Consider the following 13,338-nt stretch of genomic DNA (forward strand, 5'->3'; position numbering starts at 1 on the left):
GGGTGTTTCACATAGCAGGATTAGCAAGTTGCATATGCTTTAAAAGTGTTAAGACATGTCCTCTGAAATTTTTACTATTTTTAAATAGTAATGTATGTTCAGGCTTTGTTTAACGCAAGAGTATTACACATGCAGTACAAGGGTTGCTAAAAGGTCCAGTAACATCCACCGGATGACGTTGGAAAGTTGTTGGAAAGAGTATTTTGAATGTAGATCAAGACACGCTGTTTAAATCATAAAATACAAAAGCTTTACATGTGAAGATTTTACACTTTAAAAAGTAACTTGTAAAGTGTAGTGATTGTGCAAAAACTGTATATTGTAATTTATCTGAAGACATAACAGTCTGCTTATTGTCTGGTTTGTAAATGAAGTGCTCATTGAATGACAAAAACTGAATTGAAAGTAGACCTTCTGATGTCAGGAAAATTTTTTAGGGGAGAGCAGTAAGGGATGTTTTTCACTAATTGCCTATGGTTTCTGCTTTTAGAAAAACTTACCTATGACTCGGGTAAAAGTTTTCAGAATTTACTTTACGTTTACATGATGAGAAATATTTGCAGGGTTATTTTCATGTAGATTATGGTTTTAAAATACTTTCTGACTTGAGATGAAATTGGGAAATTAGTTACTCCTGGTCTTATTGGTTTGGGGAGGCCAAACAGCTGTGATGCACTACTAAGCAATGGCTCATGCCCCCCACTGTTTGTGATTTGGCCTCCATTCTCCTTCAGCCCTTGTCTTTGCTAGCTTGTTCCCCCTTTCTCCAATTGGTGCCAGTGATAAATCTCATTTATTGCCTTTGGGTTGATTAGAGTGAGAGTAAAAATGTGAAGTGGAGGAGGGGTATCGGCCCTAGGTAATTCGTTTGATTCAGTTCCTGCTTTCCTGGAATCTGGGCTTCATTAGGTAATAGTTCGTGTACTAAAAAAAATATAAATGTTTGGTGATAGGAGAGTGAAAGCACAAGTAGGAGTTGTTATGAATATGTGGCAATGGGGCTCACCTCTTACACTGTATTATGAAACAGCCTTTTATGATAGGCTGTCTGAGTATCCCCTGTCCCCTTTCCAGACCTGGAGCCCATGTGGATCTCTCCCAAGCCACATCAGAGGTTCGTGAGACATGACTGAAATGCAGGAGCGCATACCACACTCTGGCATGCCTCGTTGCTTTACTTTATGATTTTCTGTGGACATGTATTGAACCTAGTCCTAGATTAAAAAACGTGTTCAGTCGTGTAAAACTAGGATTAGTTCATGTCTTGGTAACAGAGCCATAGAGTTTAGACCTTTTAATTGTAAGTATAGTAGTTTCAAGTGAATTTAAGATAAAGTTTTTATTGAAATTACACATTAATGCTTCTTTGCAAGTATTTAGAGGTCAACTGATACTGGCTTTTTGGATCTGTTGCAGAGAATGATTGTGGGAATAAATAATAATAATAATAATAGTAACCGGTATTGTATGTCAGGGATGCATCCTGAAAGTCGAGGACTCAAATCATCAGTCAAAGATTGCTGAATATACTTAGTGGACCATTCGTTGACAACATGCTGCATTGCGGTTGAACGTTAAGAGAAGTTGAAATTGAAGGTGAAGTGAAACTTTTTTACCTGCAGAGGCTTTCCTTTTAGGTAACTTGTCTGACGTTAAGTTTAGTGTTATGGGAAGTTTGAAACCTGTGTGTGTGTGTGTGTGTGTGTGTGTGTGTGTGTGTATGAGTGGGTGAGTGCAAAAGAGAGAGAGGAATTAACGTTACCAGTAGCCATAGATACTTTGAAGTTTATGCCAACAGCAGTGATTAATTACTATAATCCACCATAAAGTTTCTAGACATGTAATAGTATCAGCGAAGTCTTCAGTTATGTGTTGTATACTAGTTTTTTCTGTCCCATAAGAATGGAAATAACAGGCTTTGTCATGCAACTTTATGATGCTGTTTCTCTTCCTGCCCCTCATTACTGCAAAGTTGTTCCAAACATTCAAGGTTACCAGCTAGTAAACCAGACTATAGACACAGTAGCATTTCAAACCTTAAAAGAATTTAATGCAAGAGCTCACATTTCGAACAAGTGTTTGGTGCCTTTGTGCTTAAAGGTTAGCTTCTTTAGTCATTTTACAAATATGTTTGATCCCAACGTCTAAGGTTTCCCAAAGTTGTCAGTGTGAGTAAATATTTGTCCTTCCGTAGTAGAGTGACACTGAATTTCCAAGAATATATAATGGGTCTAACAATGAAGGGGGGGAAAAGAAAGACTTGTCAGTCTGTGCGGGTCAGCTTACTCTGATGCATAGCTCAGCCACTTCAGTTTCATGTAAACCCTGAACCAAATCTTAACCTGCCTCATCCTGCAGTAAGTGTATTTGTACTGTTGGCAGTAACTTAATTACCCTTGTCCTTAAAAAATGGCCCAGTTAATGTCACTTGACATCATCCAGTTTGATTTATGTGTATGTGAATGCGTGGCTTTGTTTTTTTGTTTTGTTTTGTTTTTAAGTGAGGCAAGTTAGAGTTTTCCTTGTTTTTAACATATCTGTGACATTTTATGAAGCAGTGGCAATGGTGGAGATGGAATTTGTGAAAAGACCGAATGGATTTGGAGTTATAAAAAGAATGGATTATGGTAAACATTACCACTTACTAAAGTAACACATTGCAGTACTTTACCGGAACTGCATTTGAATATTGTCTAAGTAATGACATAATACAAGTTTTTGAAATTTTTCTTTTATTGAGCATTGTGATAAAGATGGCAGTTTTTTGTTTATTCAACTTTTCTTCAAAGATCCCCCACCCAAAACATCATTGACATGTTAGCCTTTTCTGACAGAATTTGTACTGGGCCTCATATTCATTATTTAAATGAGTTCCACACAGCACTTTTCATCGGTTTTAGTCATATTTGGCTTTGCATGTTTTCTCTATTGTTTTAGTTTGCATTTTGTCCTCGGTCTGTCTGTGCTTTTGTTTTTTCTCTTCTCTTTTCTCATTACCCAGCCAGTTTCAGTAGATGACTGCAATTCCTGGAGTCTTGGTCTGCTGAAGATCTGTTCCTATTATAAGGGAGTTCTTCTTTTCCACTGTCGCTGAGTGCTGATTGTTTGGGTTCCCTCTATAGTATTGTAGGGTCTTTACCTAACATTATAAAGTATGACACATAGGGTTTCTGGATGGGATTACTTTACCATTTTATTCTACTTCAGAATAGGGCTGCTCGATTATGGCAAAAATGATAATCACGATTATTTTCACTGAAATTGAGATCGCGATTATTTGACGATATTTATTTAACCCTTTAAGACCTACTATAGAACCAAGTCCGCCAGAGCTTATATTATTTTTTTACATGTTGTAGTGCCATTTGTGGGAGCATTTCAAGTTGCTAAATAACTGTTATAGCCCATATTTTAATAATATGTATGCATTAAGTCCATAGTAACTACATTAATTGCAAAAAAGTGCAATAAACTACAAAAAAATTTATATCGTTTTTGTTTTGTTTTTTTTACATATATTTCTACTTGGAGAAATTTAAGAGGTTTATCCCTCAAAACTTTAAATACAAAAAAGTTGCAAAAAATAGTTTACAACAACAGGAAATTTATTTTGAGTGTCTTCATAGTTTTATTTTGGAGATACACCAATTTTTATATACTGCAGGAAAAACAAAAAAAAAACAATCCTATGATGCAAATTTGCAAAGAAAACAGCATGTGCATCAAAATAAACTATTTCCAGCAGTGCAAACATCCCAGAAACTATTCAGAAAAGTCAAACATGACCAGTAGAGGTTTTTAAGGCCTACAAGTAAAAAACTACATTTCCGCGAAATGACGTCACTTCCGGTTTCGGCCAGGAAATGGCGGACATGCGACAGTTCGCGCTGACGTTTGTTTCACTGTGGGAAGTGTTACGAACAGCTGATCGGATCGGCAAAGCGTGTTTCTGGAATATTATGTTTTTGTTCCTGCAAGCGCTTTTTATGCAATTTTTGCAAAGCTTTATGTGGAAGGAAACCGTGACCGAGGACAAGCTGATGGCATAAGATGTAAGTACAACTCCTCCGGTTTCATATGCAAAACAAATTATTGCGCTAGCTTACGTGGTTCAGGTTCTACAGGGATTTAAAAATAGTTACGCAAAACGGAGCGTGCTGCTCTGACCGGCTTTAAAGGGTTAACAATGACTTTAAAAAAATAATATAAAATAGTGTGCAACACCACTGAAGTTTGTTTTTTTTTAAACTCTCTTTTCAACCAACGGCAGTCACTCTCCAAATAACTTCTGCTTAGCTTTCCGAGCTTCCCTCGGGTCCTCTTAATCAGCGGTCCCCAACCTTTTTTGCGCCACGGACCGGTTTATGCCCGACAATATTTTCACGGACCGGCCTTTAAGGTGTCGCGGATAAATGAGGGAGGGGCTAATAATCGGCTCAGTCATTTTTAATGATCGTTGAAAGCCCAGATCGTAATCGTGATTAAAATTCGATTAATTGAGCAGCCCTACTTCAGAATAGTGTAATGCATGGTGACACTTTAAATTTAGATATATATTGTTGCTTTTTCACCTTACTGTCATCTTACGTTTACACAGCAGATCAAAGCCGCTGTGTGCAGTCTCTGTTGGTATCTGGAACACCTAAGCACAATGTGTTATAAGGTGTTTCATGTTCCTCGTATAATTTTTCTGTAAATCTCATAACAGTGTATGCTCTTTGACAAGCTGTTCATCAAAATAATCTGTAGTAATTAAATAAAGAGCTTATTCTGTGATGGGGCCACCAAATTGCAACTTTAATTCTGACTGACTCATCTGGGACTTGTCATATCATACAGTAGGCACTTGTTCTTTGTACCGTATTTCCCGGACTACAAAGCGCACCTGAATATTAGCCGCACAAGCTAAAATCAGGGGAAAATCCTGTTTTGTACATACATTAGCCGCACCTGACTAAAAGCCGCAGGTGTTTCAATGTTGACTTATCATATGTAAGAGAATATGCACAAAGGGAATTGTCAGGAAAGAGATGGCTGTTTGGAGACACACCCCTTTTATTAATATTTTTGAAAAACAAGTTATGGGTACATATTTGCACATGTAGTACATAACAGTAACCTATAGCACACCAGGAAAATAGATTCGGCCTACCTTTTAGGCTCAGGTGCAGTGACACGGCTTTAACAAGAAGAAAAGTCAGTCATTCACCATCTTTCTCTTCTTCCTGCGCTCTAAAACCACCAAAGTCCTCTTCTCCAATGTCGGATACTAACAGGCTCAGGATGGCTTCGTCATCCACTCTCCGCTTCTCTCCTTCGTTGTCACTTTCAAAACCAAAGAAATCCTCGTTGTCAGTGTCAGAGTCGAACACCCTAAGAAGGGCCGTGGCGGTGTCCTCCTCTCCATCATGCAGCAGTCCAGCCCTTCAAAATCCGTTGGTGATCGTGGATGTTTTCACACTTTTCCACGCTGTCAGAATCCACCGGTGGAGTTGGGCATAACTTGCTTTTTGCAAGTTTATCGCCGCTCATCATCCACGACTCCCGCTGAACGCGTAGTGCTACTTTGAAGTTTGTTTTTCGCGCTACTTCGTACGGCACTACGTTGCCTGGCGGACGGACATGTGACTAACATACCACTCTTGAACCCCGATCCTTCCGCCAGGCAACGTAGTGCCGTACAACAGCGGAACAAACAAAACAAATCGTCTTACGATATGACAAAAATCATGGACAATCCATAGAAAAGCCGCACCTGACTAAAAGCCGCAGGGTTCAAAGCTTGTGCAAAAAGTAGCGGCTTATAGCCCGACAATTACGGTAATTATTTTCAGTTTACAGTAATTTGGTCTTCTGATCACAATGATATAATTTTTTGAACATGCTTTGCCTGTCTGATTTATTTTCAGCATGGCTTGTTGGTTTCAAGTAGTGTTGTTCTAGAGTATAAAGGCAGCCTAGTCAGTGAGCCAGCTCCTATGTGAAATAAAAAGGATGAACTGAAGTTTGCAAAGTGACATAGACAGCCAAAGATACACTCCTGTGAGCTGTGCAAATGGTGCAATATTTTCATGCCTGCCAGATAACTGAGGTCAGTTTTAGTGGAGCAGAGAGTACTGTCTGGACTTGAACCGTGTTAGGGCACAGTTCACAGTCCAGACTATTTCGTTTGCCTGTGCTGTGTTGTTTGCTTGTGAACCATGCATCTGCTAGCTTTTGTTGGGTGTTATGACTGACTCTCTGAATAACCATGGCTGAGAGGGGTGGTTATGGGGGTGGAGATTCAGACGCATTGAGCCAGCTGCCTCCAATCGGCAGCAAAATCTCTTTGGAGTTCAGACTGGGTGAGAGGCAATAGCTAACGCTACTGGCTTCCATGCACAGGATGGAGGTGGAAAGAGGAATGGACGTAAGGGAAACTGGGACATGGAGATATATACACCATATACTGGGTTGCCACACAGCAGGAGGAACTGTAGTGGAAAAAAGAAAACAACTGGGCATTGGTCGAAAGAAAGGAGTTAGGCATAGTGCAGTAATCATAATATGTTATTTTCACATTAGAATGCAACGTTAACTGCATTTTAATATTCATACAGCAGTATATATCATAAATGACTTTAAAATGGCGCAAGGAACAATATTTTAAATCAGCCAAGACACATACATGATGAAAAAGTTCACTGGCTTTGCTTATATAGGTGTGAGTAAAAATCCTTAAGAAATATCACAAGGAGCTGAGCTTTTTTAAAAAAAAAAAAATTGGTTTAATATTTTTTGTGGGGGAGTAAAATAAGCTGTTGTCTATTCACCTAAAAAGTTTAACCAGAGTAGTCAAGGCAAAAAAACTGTGCAACACTAGCATACGCTATCATCCCTCTATTCTGAGGAAATTAGATGACAGAGGAAAACGGGGCAAAGAGGCAGCTAAGTGGATCGTTCTCTCTTTGATCAAGTCAGCCTTTGATCTATTTCTGGTGAGCTGGTGGTAGAAGTAGAGGGATTTGCTCCTAAATGAGTGCCATCAGGCAACTGTAAAGCATTGTTTTACTCCTTTTTTGCTCTTTTGCTCTTATTATTATCCAAATTGTTTTTGCCCTCACCTTTTTTCTCTCCGTACTCTTCCTGTTCTCCGTTATCGCTCCTTGTTCTTATTTACCACAACAAAGCCATCCTCTCACCCACAAGAGCTCGATTAAGTTCTCGCTTTAAGGATAAATTACTTTAATGTCTCATTCAGCTTGTGTTTGTGGCCACAAAGATATTCATCATCCCGGCAAAATGGTGCTGAATAACCATTTGGAGTTGGTTGATGAAGATGTAATTAGGATTAATTGGTATTCACTTGCAAGCAGCGAAATCTGTGAACCCAGCCTTTCATTTAGAGCAGACCATTCAAATAAATGCCCATTTGTTTTATGAAAGGTGTTCCTGTGTGCTGTCCCAGTCCGTAGAGGCTCTTTGATAAATATTTGTACAAGAGAAATGCAGTAACAACAGACTCCTAAAACCAAATTTGTTTCCATTTCCCGACTTTGATAAGACAGCTGATTCAGTTACACCGTTATTCGATCATTATTCTCTATCCAGTGTCCTACTCAGTTACTGGGCTGTTAACAGTCCCTTTACGGCAATGCTGAATGGAATTTCCTTTCTGGCAGTGGGAACCGGGAAAGATAGGTAGCTAATGTCTGTGTCCTTCCATGTATGTGCTTAAGGGCTTGCGTCATGTCTGTGCATGTGCACACCGTGTCAAGTATGGACCCTTTGTGTTGAAAAAGGTGCTGATTAATAATGTAGGCTGTTTTGAATGATGGCATCCAGCGTTTCCCTGGGAAGTAACTTGTTCCTTTTATGAATATTTCATCACAGCAACTAATGAATCCAGCCAGTCAAGCCAATCATAACCAGCCAACAGCCCCCTTGCTGCTTTGGTGTAGTGTAGCTGGGCCCTAATCATTTCTAACCTGATTACTGGTGATGCTGATGGACTCAGATGGGTCATGAGTAAGTGGTGTACATTGAATTGAATGTTTGTTGTTATCCAGCTTGTTAGTAGTAAAGACAGAGACATACTACAACAGTATACAGAGTGACAGATGCCAACAGAGGGCTGTCTACATATTTCTACAGTACCTGCAATAAATGTGCAGTTACGTTTTTTTTTTTTCCATGAATCCATTTTTTACAGACCTACCGTTTAGTCAAATGAGCCCCTGGGCTTCACCTAAAAAGCACTGCTGCAAGAAACATTAAAGGGCTATAAAGAGATGCAAAATGACTACAGGATATGCTAAAAACCCAAGGAAACCTGTCCCTATGTCCTAGGGACTGTGTAATGTCCCTATAAGTCCCTAGGGCATATAGGGACACCACATGACAACTGTGATGTGGTACTAGATGGGAAAAGTAGGGGACTTTCACAAGTATTTGCCAAGGTGCTTATTGTCTCATGTAATGTCCATGGTAACTTTGGGAAAAACAGACTCATGTGAAATAACTTTAATTCCTTTTTCCTGGCATTTCCACTCATAGATTTCTCCACACTGGTACTGCAGTGACCTCAGAGGTTCAGCTGCACAATAGCATCAGCTGTGTCTCCTCCAGACTGGTTCATCTAGTACTTTTATGCACCTTACTGAGTGCATAGAGCACTTAACAAAAAATCTAATAAATATATAGCACGTACAAAGGCGCTGAAAAAATTGGTTGACATAATGAGGTTTTGACGCCTTGTGAGCCGCAAGGAGCTGATTATGCAAATGTGGTTAATGAATGAAGCACAGCTAAACTTCTGAATACTTCCCGTAACCCTACTGAAAAGAAAAGATGATATTAGTATGATTTGAAGTAAAGGAATGCATATTAATGCTACAAGACGGGGGATTAACTATAGTGGGTAAACTGCATAACATGGGATATCATTTATTTACTTTTTGCACTGGTCTTGGTCTTGAAAACAGGATATGGCGCATCTGAGATATCTTGCTTTCATAAAGGAAGACATTTATATATTACTAGACCTAAAATGTATTAAGATAATGTCTACAGAGTTACTTCATGTAAAGCATAGAGCATGATTTCATTATGAGTCAGGAAGAGAAAAAAATCACTGTTTGTGAAATTCTGATTGTCAGTATCAACACTCCACATGTGAGTTTTCATTTGTCAAGTGAGGTGGCACACACGCGCTAGGCAGGGTGGTGCTTCTCCTCGTGAGTGTTAATCGTGATTTACCAGCTTAAGGAAGTCACACTTCCCTGGATGATCTCCATGTGCTCTGCCAGCCACAAGGCCACCAGCAGTCAGTCAGCTAGTTCAGTATATGCCAGACTCCCTTTTCACTCTCATTATTGGTACTTGCAAGCTGATAGTGGATTGTGTAACAGGGTGGTGGTGCAAACAGGCAGGCACATATCATGTCTTGGAAATATTGTTTCTAAAAATGTCATGTTACTAAATGTCCACATTTGTGAAAGGGCTGTTTGCTTATGGCAAAAAATCATGCCTATGAGTTTTTCTGTCAATTCTGTGATAACAGTTATGAGTAACAAGATAACTAAGAAAAATCATGCTTTTGCTAAACTTTTTAAATGGCCAAGCAGCAGCAGGCACACATGTCTCAGGAAAGCTGCACAGGACCCACCAAGAAGATAGAGTGCCCCTGCAGGTTCTCCTTCGGAAATGTTGTTATGACTTTTACTTCCTTTATCTATATCTTGTTGATTAAAGGCTCTTTTTGAATTATCTTGGGTGAAACGGTGAGTGAGTTGGACTTTTAGGGAATTGCCAAAGTGCACAACTGTAAAGAAAAAATGGTAACTACATTTATTACATAAAGCAAAATGCAAATTTATGGTTAAACAATAATCGTATATAAGATATCTTGTTTTCACAATTATTAGAAGCCAAAATTATATTTAAAGAAAAATCACATCGTCCTAGTTTGTAGCCTCTTAAGTTAATAGTGTGTGGATTTGTTTCAGGTTTTAAGGATTTTGCAAATACTGCAGATGAAGTGGCCTAATTTGTTTTTAGTGAGCTCTTGCATCAGACCACCCAGGAAGAGGGAGAGAGATGGACTAGGAGACTCACATGGGAGAGGGCTGCACAAAAACCAGCAGTAACCTCTGACTTAATTAACAGATTTAAGAGATTACACTGCAGAGTGCTTGCTTTCACTTGCTCTGTTACATTTTTTGTAGGACATTAACCTTTTTTTTTTCCTTTTTTGTAGCACCCTGTACCTTAAAAAAAAGAACTGCATGAATTGTGTATGTTGAGGAAACTCCTTGTGCCCCTTGCATTACAGTGGACATTTTTTGTTTTCTTCTCACTGCCCACTACTGCCAGCCCTCTTCCTTCTGCAGATAGCCCTCTTCATCACACCCCTCTTCCTCTCTGCAGGAGTTAGGAGTAGTAGGGGGGTTTTCTGTTTTCCGGTAATGAGAGACCTTACAGGAAGGGCAGATCTGGGACCACAGTTACAATGATCAGTATCGATTATCCTCCGGAGCTCTCTGGAGGGAGAAGGGGGAACGAGGGACATTTTCTGTTGCTAAGAGACAATAACTGGCATGGTACTAGTGGGTGACGTGGGTTTAGGTGGTAGGGGGGACAAGAGACAGGGCATTATGGGAAGCAATTCTGCCTTTTAAATCAATGAGAAAATGCATTGGTGGACTTAGGCTAGTATTTGAAGATGAAGAGGCTATGGAACGATGGAGCTCCTGTCTGCTAAGGCTAATGAGGAAGACTGAGTGGTTCTAGCTATGACAATTCTTGACTTAGATCAGTGGGCTAGCTAACAAACATCTACTATACTATGATGTTAGTAAGGAATTACATAAATGTTGTAACTGTAGTTTCATGGACATCATTTCAAAACAGCAGAATTCTAAGTGCTACATTGTCTGACATCTAATGGTTAAAAGCAATAAAAACTGCTTCTCGTGTGTGCTTTTTTGAACTTTGGTTCTTTGTGGAGAACGCTGCTGTTGTTTTACTTGTGTTTAGAAAAACTTTATATCCCATCAGTACTGGATTTAATGCATCATATCTTCACCCTTGGGATATATGGGCTTGGCTTTTTTAAGGACTCTTGTGTTTCTATATCATCTGTGTTAGTCTCTTTATCTGCTAGCCAAAAACCTATGCAAATGGACTCCTGTGCAGTACCATAAGGCCCGCATGTTTCAGCAGAATGTTGGTATCGGCCATGTTAACTGATACTATCAGCAATTAAAATGACATCATTGTAAGCAGGCGATGTTTATGTGTTGTGTTACATCCATTTTTTTGATGGCTAAAAGTAGGGTAATGAAGGGCTGAAAGAGCTTAAAACTGTGTTTTTATAATAAAGATTTCTTTGTTTCCCTGCAACAAAAGGGGATAAAATAAGAACAAAAATAAAGAAATAAATACTTCAGTATTGGGCATTGGCCAGACATGATGGAGCCATAATGTTACAGCTGAGTTAGTGATGCCGAATTGGTTAGGAAATTGAATGGTGCACAACAAGTGCAAGCAAAACCAAAGCGTGGCGTGCACTAGGAGCTGTGATGACACTTTTGGCATGCATTTGCAAAGCACTGTCCTTACGTTGCTACACTAAGTAGATTTATGCAACACCAGCATGTCCTCACAAGGCTCCCAGTACACAGTCTCTGACTCCCTTGCCTTGCTTTTGTCTCCCTGCTTTGAGCTGCACTTTCTAGGGTGAAATCCGGCCATACATATTCAAAAAAGATCTAATTTCCTTTTGCTTCAGACCTCTTGCCTAGGAAATTTGCCAGTTGGTTCTTTGCATTGGGCTTCCCCCTCATTTGTTTCACCTTTATCCAGACAGTATCACACAGGCAGCCTGAAGTGGAAAATGGCCTCCCTTTGTGTGTATTGGCTCTGCTAGTGGTGACTATCTTGGGCCAGGCCTCTGTCTCATACACTGACTTGCACACACTCGGACACACAAAGTCCTCCTTATTTAGACCCTCATGAACTCTATTAGGATTTATTACCTCAGCTTTGTCCCCAGTGAACATGTCTGGTCTGTGTTCCAGATTGGGGGCAAACTGGAGGAGGGAATGAAGGAAGGACAAGGGGAAGGAGGGTAGCAGTTTGAGTAGTAGTGTTTCTAATGTAACACAGACATGCTTTGTAAAGTGCTAAAACATTGGATCCCATCTGGTGAGATTCATTAGAGATTTGTTAGGCTTGTGGACTTTAAGTAGCAAAAAACTGACTTTAGTTTTATATATTGTTTATGTGATCTAGTTGGAAATCGCAGTTTATGGATTTAGATCCCATATAAGAGAAAAGAGGTTCTCTAAAATATACAGAGATATTATACTTGATATTAAATAATTTAGCTAATTGAGCCAAAGCAATTATTGTGCTGCATTCAGTTTTGCAATCGCTCAAATGCTTTTCCATTCAGGTTTTCCCTTTGTATATTTTTGTAGCTCTGTGTGTTTAAGATTGACAATGTTAAGGTATAGGCTTTACAGCATTTTAGGAATCTGTCTGCATATCTACGAGTTGAGTTGTAAGATACACATATTTTACGACATGAAAGGTCTTGTGAGTACACACTATTGGTGGTTTTACTGGCTGGAATTTGGCTTTGGGGGTTACTGAATGTGTAAGCAGTGGTCCTCGTCCAGCAGAGAGTGACACTCAGCGGCAGAAAGCTGTGCCATTTTCTGTTAATTCTGAACATTTGTTATACAATAATAAATCAAACCAATAAACACAACTGGTTTAAACATAATTTATTATAATTGATTTTCTTTTATTTATTTTTGGACCACCATGTCTGTATTAAATACTATTATGTTATGTTTGTTATTTAGCTTGTGCTCATTATAGGTTTATCCAGCGCAGTGCACACTGCTGTGGACCTCTGGCCATGATTTTAATTGGTTCTGTAATGAATGTGGAATCTTCAGTGATGTTGGATGACAACCAGCTAATGAGGACTGTCCATCAATAAATATCTGCTCAAACTCTGCATTATGAATAGAGATGGCACGATACCACTTTTTTATGTCCGATACCGATATCATAAATTTGGATATCTGCCGATACCGATATGAATCCGATATAGTGTTTTTTAATCAACAAAACTGTTTTTTAAATATCTTGCTGCATTTTGTATAAGTTCATACTCAAGTTTAAAACAACAACTACACTAAAGCTATTCTGTTATACCTGTATGCAAAAAAAAATATTTCATAGTTCAGCAATACTGATCAATCTAATAAACTTAAACCTACACCATCCTCCCTATTCTGGTATTTTAAAGAGTACTTAGCATAAATATTAAGCAACCTAACTAAT

At 39.1% G+C, this 13,338-nt stretch overlaps 1 protein-coding gene across 4 annotated transcripts in view; it reads left to right on the plus strand.

Moving 5' to 3' along the window:
- The window catches only part of sbno2b (strawberry notch homolog 2b), a 65,858-nt gene that overhangs the window by 2,307 nt on the left and 50,213 nt on the right, over positions 1-13,338 (plus strand). The window lies entirely within an intron of this gene.

Source organism: Aulonocara sp. 'chitande type north' Nkhata Bay, linkage group LG23 (genome assembly GCF_057382095.1).
Source record: "Aulonocara sp. 'chitande type north' Nkhata Bay isolate Kocher_YH1m ecotype deep benthic linkage group LG23, A_spYH_male_GT1.1, whole genome shotgun sequence".
In the NCBI taxonomy this organism is placed as follows: domain Eukaryota; kingdom Metazoa; phylum Chordata; class Actinopteri; order Cichliformes; family Cichlidae; genus Aulonocara; species Aulonocara sp. 'chitande type north' Nkhata Bay.